Here is an 8,963-nt window from a genome sequence, read left to right as displayed (position 1 = left end):
GCAGGAGGAATTTTCTCTTACTTGGGGAAGGGTCAGCTATTTTGTTCTACTCAGGACTTCAAGTGAATAGATGAAGCCCACCCACATAATGGAAGGCAATCTGCTTTACTCAGTTTGCTGACTTAAATGTTAATCCCATTCAGAAACACCCTCACAGAAACTCAGAATAATGTTTGACCAAATATTTGCTCACCACTTGGCCCGGTCAAGTTGACACATAAAATTAGCCATCACAGTTGCTGTTCTCAAGGAACTTACAATTTACTAGGGAAGACAGACAAGTAAAACAATAATACATAATTTTAATGTTTCAATATGGGTTATTTTTAAAGTGCTATGAAAACACAAAGGGGAGAATGATAAGTTCTGTCTGTGGAGAGAGGGGATGTCAATGAACTTACAGGAAAAATAGCTTTTGTTTAGAAAAACACCTGGGTGAGTTGTTTTGTTTATGGGTATCAGGCTCTCTGAGTACAGTGAGAATAACCCAGGAGATCTCTAAGGCATTCTGAGTGGGAAATAATGTGCATTTGAGGGTTAGATACAGCCAGGAGATTAAGAGCTAGAATCTAAGAAGAAATCAAAACAACTAAAAAATATATTGGACAATTCTTGAATGGAGAAGACACTCAGATGAAAATTTCTAAGATTCAGGATTAATAAGGACTCTTAAAAAAAGGAATATATTATTTTTTTATTTTTGAATTTGAAAATAGTATTAAATGAAAAAATTTAAACACCTGCAAAAAAAGAATAGCACAATCCATATCCATCAAGATTTAACAGTTATCAAGATTATGCCTAACTTGCTTAATCTCTTTTCTCTCTTTGCTGACTATTTGGAAAGAAATCTCAGAAATCCTACTATTTCACTTCTGCATACTTCACGATGCATCTCTAAAAAAGAAAGTGAACTTTAAAAAAAACAAAATTTAATCCACTTTTACACCAAACAAAATTCATAATCACATCTTGATATCATTTTGATATTGTCAAATACCTTTAGTCCATATTAAAATGTTTCTGATTGTCTCAAAAATTTCTTCATACAGTGTGGTTGCCTGAGTCATAATTCATAATGTGTGTAAAGTTCACACATTACATTTGAATGTTTTAACTCACAAGTCTTTTAATCTAGAGAAGACCTCCTTCCTTTTTTCGTTTGTTCTAATATTCATTTCTAAGTTATTTTTTGCATTGTTCTGCAATATAATTCTCTACCTTGTGCTATATACTTTTAGTAAATTCAGCTCCCCATTCAGCTTGAGTCATAGGTTATTACGAGAGCAAAAGAAATGGGGAAATGTTTTCCAAGAGAGTGGTGGATTGTGGAAAAAAGAATGCAAGTGCAGAAGTTGACATTGATGGCATAGATCAAGAAGATAAAGGAAGCAGAGATGGAAAAGAGAAAGTTAATGTAGAGAAACAGGCCTCTCCCATCTCCCTCATACCTGCTGAAGGAAGTGAACCAAATTTGAGAAAAATGGAGACGTTAAGTGTAGACTTTAAGGTAATTGTAGAAAGACCAGTATTATATTAAGAAAATGATGGAAATCTGAATAGTGAAATGTATTTAATCCTCAAAATAGATTTTTGTTATGTTGGCATTGTAGACTCTTTAGCTTAAATATAGAACTGACAGTTTTTTCTTGAGGGAAGGATAGATTATGACATTTACTGTAGAATTATGTAGAATTCAGTGGTAAACGGTTTAGTAAAGTTTTACAGTTTGTTGCTTTTATAGTCTTAGACTATAAAATAAAACAGTTGAACTGAAAATGTCTTGCTTTTACCCAATTTCATCTCCCCATTGCTTTCCACACTCTTTTGCTTTTTGTTGGCCAGCACACTGCTTCATTTTACGCCAAGCATTTGGAAGTGTCAAATAAAAGTACTGTTCCAGTTAGGCAACAGCTGACTTTGTTTTTACTCAATTGTGAGATAGCACCTACAGATGTCAACTTGGATTCTTTTTTAATGAAATAATTTTTATGAATTCCAGATACACTAAAACATTGCCAGAATTACCTTTGAAAATGTAGTGTACAGTAATCAATTTAGATTCCAGCAACAACTTAAATAATCAAGTTCTCATTCCCATAGAGACCTGGTGAGATCAATACAGTAGTATTAGCAATTTTACCTTTTTTAAAAAAATTCACTCTTGATATCCTTTTCATTTTATACATTTCTCTATAGATTGTCATTTTATACATTTCTCCATGTTAATGCCATCTAAGGCAGACTGTAAGCCAAAGGCACATTTGTGTTGCCAAGGCACAGTAGGCTAGACAGCACTTGATTATGGTGACAATGAAGGAAGATTGGATTTATTTCTTACTATTTAAAAAAGTGTCTGAATTTGGGAAATTTCAACAGGAAGCAAACATGATTGAGAATTGAGGTATACATAACTTACATATTTCCAGTTTTAGCACCATATAGTAAAAGATTCAGAGTGGACAGTTTGGAGTCAACAAAACTCACATGTTTTTCAGGAGTGAAGGGTTTTACAGTCTTTAGGTTAAAATTGGGATCTGAGTTTAAAAAGTCTGTGAGATATAAAGTTTAAGGGTTCAGAGGGAAACTTAAGAGAATACAATGTGAGTTAACAGCCTTAGGAAAGATCAAGGATGGGAAGAAGTATAAAAAGAACAGATAACGAGTTGCATATTAATATGGAGTCTCAGTTAAAAGAAAATTAGGGCAAACTGGTAAAAATTTCCAAACGGCAACATTTAGTAGCCACAAGCCAGGTTGGTAACTCAGGTAGTCATTAGTGGTATAACTTATAATTAAAACTAAAGGGGTTAGACTTGAGTCAAAGCCTGTGTTGATAGGTATGAAAGGTTTGAAGGAGGGAGCTTAGATTCTGGCTAGAGTCAAGAATCAACATGGTTCCAAAGTTTAAGTCTAATTCTTTATTTTATTTTATTTTTATAAATGTTTATTTATTTTCATGAGAGAGAGAGAGAGAACACGTGCCAGCCGGGGGTACGGGCAGAAAGAGGGAGACAAAATCCGAAGCAGGCTCCAGGCTCTGAGCTGTCAGTACGAAGCCTCACGTGGGGCTCTAACCAACGGACGTGAGATCATGACCTGAGCCGAAGTTGGATGCTTAACCAACGGAGCCACCCAGGCACCCACGTCTAATTTTTTAAACCTATGCTAAGGTAATTGTATAACATGAAACCACACCTGGAATGTTTTTTATATATGTGAAACTTATATCTCAGAATGGCCTCACATACACTAGTAAAGATTAGCCGGTCTTTTGGTCTTCTAAAATAAAGTTGAACAGAAGAAGAAAGAAAATCTCAAAAGGTCATAAACCCAGGAGTATGATCTTTAGAAAAGAGATTTCATCTCAAACTTTACATAATAGTAATGCCCTATATGGGAAGATCTGCCAACTGGGACCTGCCTGGGGCAGAATAAGATAGTGGTACCTCATTCTATCACAGCTAAAAGACAAAATACTTTTTAAGGCTGCAAAATTTCATTCATGTTGCTTATCTTTTTGAATTCTGTCTTTATGCACTAAAAAGAGATAGCCTAAACAGGGCTCTTTTTGGACTACAATCCTTTTAGCAAAATAGCTCTCTACTAAGTTAGGAATCAGATTTACAAAAATATCAAAGGGAGCTTTTCAGATGTACCTAGAGAAAGATTAGTTGGTGAACTTGAACTAGCTATTTCCATTTAGTACGTTGAACCTCTTAGTTTACTTATCTATCCTTCAATACTCTAGCTTGCTCTGGAAATCAATAGAGAAAAATAATGGTGGTATCTCATGCATGTGATGTGTCAAAGACTGCATTTTGGAGGACTGTAGAGAGAATTAAAAATAGAAGTATCCACAATCATTGGTAGAGATGTGCTAAAGGCCACCTTTACTGGTCCTGGATGAAAGAGGATACCATTTTATAGCCCCTGATTCCTTCAAAACAACCACAATCCCACAGTACTGTTCTCTAAAAAAGATGTAGATTACAAGGAAGTGGATTCTATAGAGAAGAAATGAATAAAAGTTATCTCAAAATGAAGTAATGCTGAAACACACACACACACACACACACACACACACACACACACACACACACAGAAAAGCCTAAATAAAAATTTTTAGTATGGATCTTGGAGGAGCTCTTAGAAATTATGTCCCTAGGGGCACCTGGATGACTCAGTTGGTTAAGTGTCCGACTTCAGCTCAGGTCATGATCTCGTGGTTCATGAGTTTAAGCCCCGCATTGGGCTCTGTGCTGACAGCTCAGAACCTTGAGCCTGCTTCAGATTCTGTGTCTCCATCTCTCTTTGCTCCTCCCCAACTCGCGCTCTGTCTCTCTCTGTCTCTCAAAAATAAAGATTTTTAAAAAATTAAAAAAAAAAGAAATTATATCCCTTAATAACCTTCTTTCAAAAATGACTAAGACCTAGAGAAGTAAACTAACTTGTCCAAAGGCTGGTTAGTGACAGAGCCAGTACTAATAGAGATTCCCAGTTCGGTACAGTTTCTAAAATTGATGTTACTATTCTTTGCTCTGCTAAGGCATAATAATTATAAGCATCAAATATTTGTAAAATATCTTCTCTATAATAGGATATCTTTCTTTTTATTTATTAGTAATTTTATAACTTTTAATTTATTTAGCAAATTAGATTACTTTTCTTCCAGTGCACCATATATTTCACTAGCAGGTAGTCCCATGCACCCTCATGAACCATCCCATTTCACTCTCACCTGGTGTCTGAAGGATGGAGTTATTCAGGCATTTCTTTCTTTCTGTCTTTCTTTCTTTCTTTCTTTCTTTCTTTCTTTCTTTCTTTCTTTCTTTTTTAAAATTTTGTTTGAATCCAAGTTAATTAACATATAGTGTAATAATGGTTTCAGGAGTAGAATTTAGTGATTCATCACTTGCATATAACATCCAGTGCTCATCCCAACAAGTGCCCTCCTTAATTCCCATCACCCATTTATCCCATCCCCCACTCAGCACCACACCAGCAACCCTCAGTTTGTTCTCTGTATTTAAGTCTCTTATGGTTTGCCTCCCTCCCTGTTTTTATCTTATTTTTACTTCCTTTCCCCATGTTCATCTGTTTTGTTTATTAAATTCCACATATGAGTGAAAATCATATGATATCTTTCTCTGACTTATTTCACTTAGTGTGATACGTTCTAGTTCCATTCACATCGTCACAAATGGCAAGATTTCATTCTTTTTGATTGCTGAGTAATATTCCATTGTATGTATATACCACATCTTCTTCATCCATTCGTCAGTTGGTGGACACTTGGCTCTTTCCATACTTTGGCTATTGTCAATAGTGCTGCTATAAACATTGGGGTGCATTTGCCCCTTCACATTAGCATTTTTTGTATCCTTGGTTAAATACTTAGTAGTGCAATTTCTGGGTCACAGGGTACCTCTATTTTTAATTTTTTGAGGCACCTCCATACTGTTTTCCAGAGTGGCTGCACCAGTTTCCATTCCCACCACCAGTGCAAAAGTGTTCCCCTTTCTCTGCATCCTTGCCAACACCTGTTGTTTCCTGAGTGGTTAATTTTAGCCATTCTGACAGGTGTCAGGATGTATCTCATTGTGGTTTTGATTTGCATTTCCCTGATAATGAGTGGTGTTGAGCATGTTTTCATGTGTCTGTTGGTCATCTGGATGTCTTCTTTCGAAAAGTTTCTGTTCATGTCTTTTATACACTCATTCAGGCATTTCTTAAGCTCATGACAACTACTAATATACTTTAAAAATATTTCAAACTAAAACGGTTTTAAGCTGCAAAATTTACTTTAATATTAAATTTGTTTTTCTTATGGATATTTCCAGCCTTTTATCTAGAACTATACTTCTAGAAATGACTCCCTAGAAAAATACTTTAAAAAACTTAAAATGTTCTCTTTGTTCTTTTTTCCCAAAGTGTTTGGCTATTCTGGATCTTTTGCATTTTTATATAAGTTTTAAAATCAGCTTGCCACTTAAATGATATCTTAACAATATTGAGTCTTCTAATCTGTGAACATGGTATATCTGTCCATTTACTTAGGTCTTCTTTAATTTTTCTCAGCAATGTTTATGGTTTTTAGTGTATAAGTCATAAACCTCTTTCATCAAATTTATTCATAAGCATTTCGTAATTTTGATGCTATTGTAAATGGTAAATTTTCAATTTCAGTTTCTAACTGCTCATACTAATTTCTAGAAATATAATTGGTTTTTGTGTATTGATTTTGCTATCTTACTAAACTCAGTTTTAGTTCTTGTAGCTTATTTGCAATTTCTTTAGGATTTTTACATAAACGAGCATATCATTTATGAATAAACAGATTTGTGTTTTCCTTCCTAATCTGTTTGCTTTTATTTTTTTCTTCACCTTATTATGGTGTTAGAACTTATGTACAATGTTGAATAGAAGTGGTGGAGTGGACATCCTTCCCTTCCTATTTTAGTAGGGATGTGTTTCGTCTTTCACCATTAATGTTAATACTAGCTATAGGACTTTGATATATGTCTCTTATCAGGACGAGGAAGTTTCCTTCTATTCCTGTTTTACTGAGGTAACATACAAACTGAAAAAGTAATTGTCAGCTTGGCATAATTTTGAGTAATTAAAATATTACATCTCAGTTATGTTTCTCAATTTTTATGTATGTCATCTTTTCAACAAAATCTTCTTCAATAATAATAGCTGAGTCAGTTAAAATTCTTTCTTTGGGCAGAAAAAAACCACATTGACTGAAGTAAAAAGGAGGGTTTGATTGTGTAACTGAAAGTCATTCACACTGACCTGTGATGCCATTCGGCCCATTTCTCTCTCCCAGCATCTCTGCTCTCCTATTTGTCACTATACTAAGACATCCTTTCTTTCTGTGGTGGCCAAAATGGCTCCAGCAGTTCCAGACCTTACATCTTTTCAACCTTAAGACCACCCGTGGAGAATGTCTGCCTCTGTCTTGGAAGTCTCAGCAAAAGTCTTGTTGCATTTTTGCCTTAGATTGGGTCACTTATCCATTCTTCAACGAATTAGCCTGGCCTGGGAAGTATGAGGAGTCAAATGGCTCAGGCCTGTGTCCAGTGTACCACCTGGAATTGGGGTTAGGCCTGAGCCAAAAAACACACACAGCCTGAGAGTGGCTGATGTCCTACCCTGAAGAGAAATAAGGATATGGTTACCAAAATTAGAGGAATAGATTATGACTGCCCAGAATCAATAACAGTTCAGTGTGCTAATATTTGTTCAGCACACAATATGTATGAAACCCCTTAAATATCTTCATTTATTTCCCTCAAAACAACCCTATAGCATAGGGACTGTTATTCCAGTTTTCCAAATGAGGAACTGAGGTTCAGAGATGTCACACAGATTCAAACTCAGGTGGTCTGACTTCAGTGGCCAAGCACTTAAACCAAGATGGCTCTAGATAGCATATTTAAATTATGGACAATAAGATAGGAAAGGTGGAGGCATAAAATACCTGCTAACTGAATCTGTCCCTTTTTGTTAGGAGTACAATAGCTTTCCTGGGAGCCTTTAAATAGTAAATGTCCACTTATATTTCATTAGCCAGAGGTGAATCATATGTCACCCACTAGCTGGAAGACATTTAGGGAAATAGGTTTTTATAACTGGTTATTTTTCTACTCCAAAGAAAATTGAGGTCCTGCTTTTCAGAAGGAAGGAGGGAAAGACTATTGGATAGGCAATTAGCATACATAATATTAATACTAAAACCCACTTCTCTGTTTATCCAATATTATGCAATCAACCACCCCCAAATCTAGTGACTTAAAACAATGATGACATTTAATTTGCTCACAAATTTGCATTTTGGCAGGGTTCAGCAGGGACAGGTTCTCTCTGCCCTATTCTGCATTAGTTGGACTGGCTCAAGGCTGAAGGCTAGATATGAAGCCTTACTCATTGAATCACGTATCTGGAGAATTATGGCTATTACCTGGTACCTCCACTGGACAGTGACTGGAACACCTTCATGTGGTGGCTCTTCTGTGTAGCTGCTTGGCTTCCTCACGATATGGTGGCTGAGTTCTAATAAAAAAGGCAAAGTTCTGTTGCCTCTTATGACTTAGCCTGGAAGTCATATGGTTTCACTATTACTGCTGGAGCCATAGACCTATGTCAATCCAAAGAAGGGGACTTGGCATCTTATATTGTAAGAACATGCGAGATGGGATACATCTTGGTGCTATATATTGGTGCTACCTGTGGAAGATATAATCTGCCAGTAAGTGCTTACCTGCTACTAGGCTAATGTCTGAACATGAATATTTCATTTCTACAAACATCAACCAAAGCATTCTTTTTCCTTCCTTCCTTCCTTCCTTCCTTCCTTCCTTCCTTCCTTCCTTTTTTCTTCTTTCCCTCCTTTCTATTTTTTCTAGTGTTTTTTAAATTTTTTAACATTTTTACTTATTTTTTACTTATTTTTTTTTATTTTTGAGAGACAGAGATAGAGTGTGAGCAGGGGAAGAAGAGAGGAGAAGAGAGAGAGGGAGACAGAACGTGAAGCAGGCTTCAGGCTCTGAGCTGTCAGCACAGAGCCCGACGTGGGGCTCAAACCCATGAACCGTAATATCATGACCTGAGCTAAAGTTGGACACTTAACCCACTGAGCCATTCAGGTGCCCCTAGAGTACTCTTTTTAAAAACAAAAGCTGGACCATGTTGTTTATTCTCTTAAAATGCTTCAGTTCTTCCTATTACAACTTAAATACAATAAAATCTTTTTACCATGGTTTGTGAGCCTGCTTTCTGTCTCTAATTTCATCTTATTTTATTTTCCCCCTCACTGGCTGTGCTTCTGTTAAAGGACATGTCAGTTGTGTAAACATTTCAGCTTCTTTTATGCTTCTAGTCCTTTGTACATGCTGTTTGCTCCACCAGGGGCTCTCTTTCTCCAGTGCATTGAATGGACCCCGGATCATTCTTTA

General features: G+C 36.0%; 1 long non-coding RNA gene across 5 annotated transcripts in view; it reads left to right on the top strand.

The window, feature by feature from the left end:
* Positions 1–8,963, top strand: part of LOC121036066 (uncharacterized) — a 56,055-nt gene that overhangs the window by 12,983 nt on the left and 34,109 nt on the right. The window contains exon 1 of one of the 5 annotated variants that reach the window (XR_005793216.1): positions 3,074–3,173. The exons of 2 other annotated variants lie outside the window; for them this stretch is intronic. This is a non-coding gene — a long non-coding RNA (uncharacterized LOC121036066). Of the gene's footprint in view, positions 1–3,073; positions 3,174–7,817; positions 8,258–8,963 lie in introns of those variants that run through there. 2 more of the 5 variants (XR_005793214.1, XR_005793213.1) reach the window with 2 other exon arrangements.

This window comes from Herpailurus yagouaroundi, unplaced genomic scaffold (genome assembly GCF_014898765.1).
Source record: "Herpailurus yagouaroundi ecotype Mexico unplaced genomic scaffold, PumYag 162, whole genome shotgun sequence".
Lineage (NCBI taxonomy): Eukaryota > Metazoa > Chordata > Mammalia > Carnivora > Felidae > Herpailurus > Herpailurus yagouaroundi.
The sequence above is the reverse complement of the archived record's forward strand: the minus strand, read 5'-3'. Positions and strand labels throughout refer to the sequence as shown.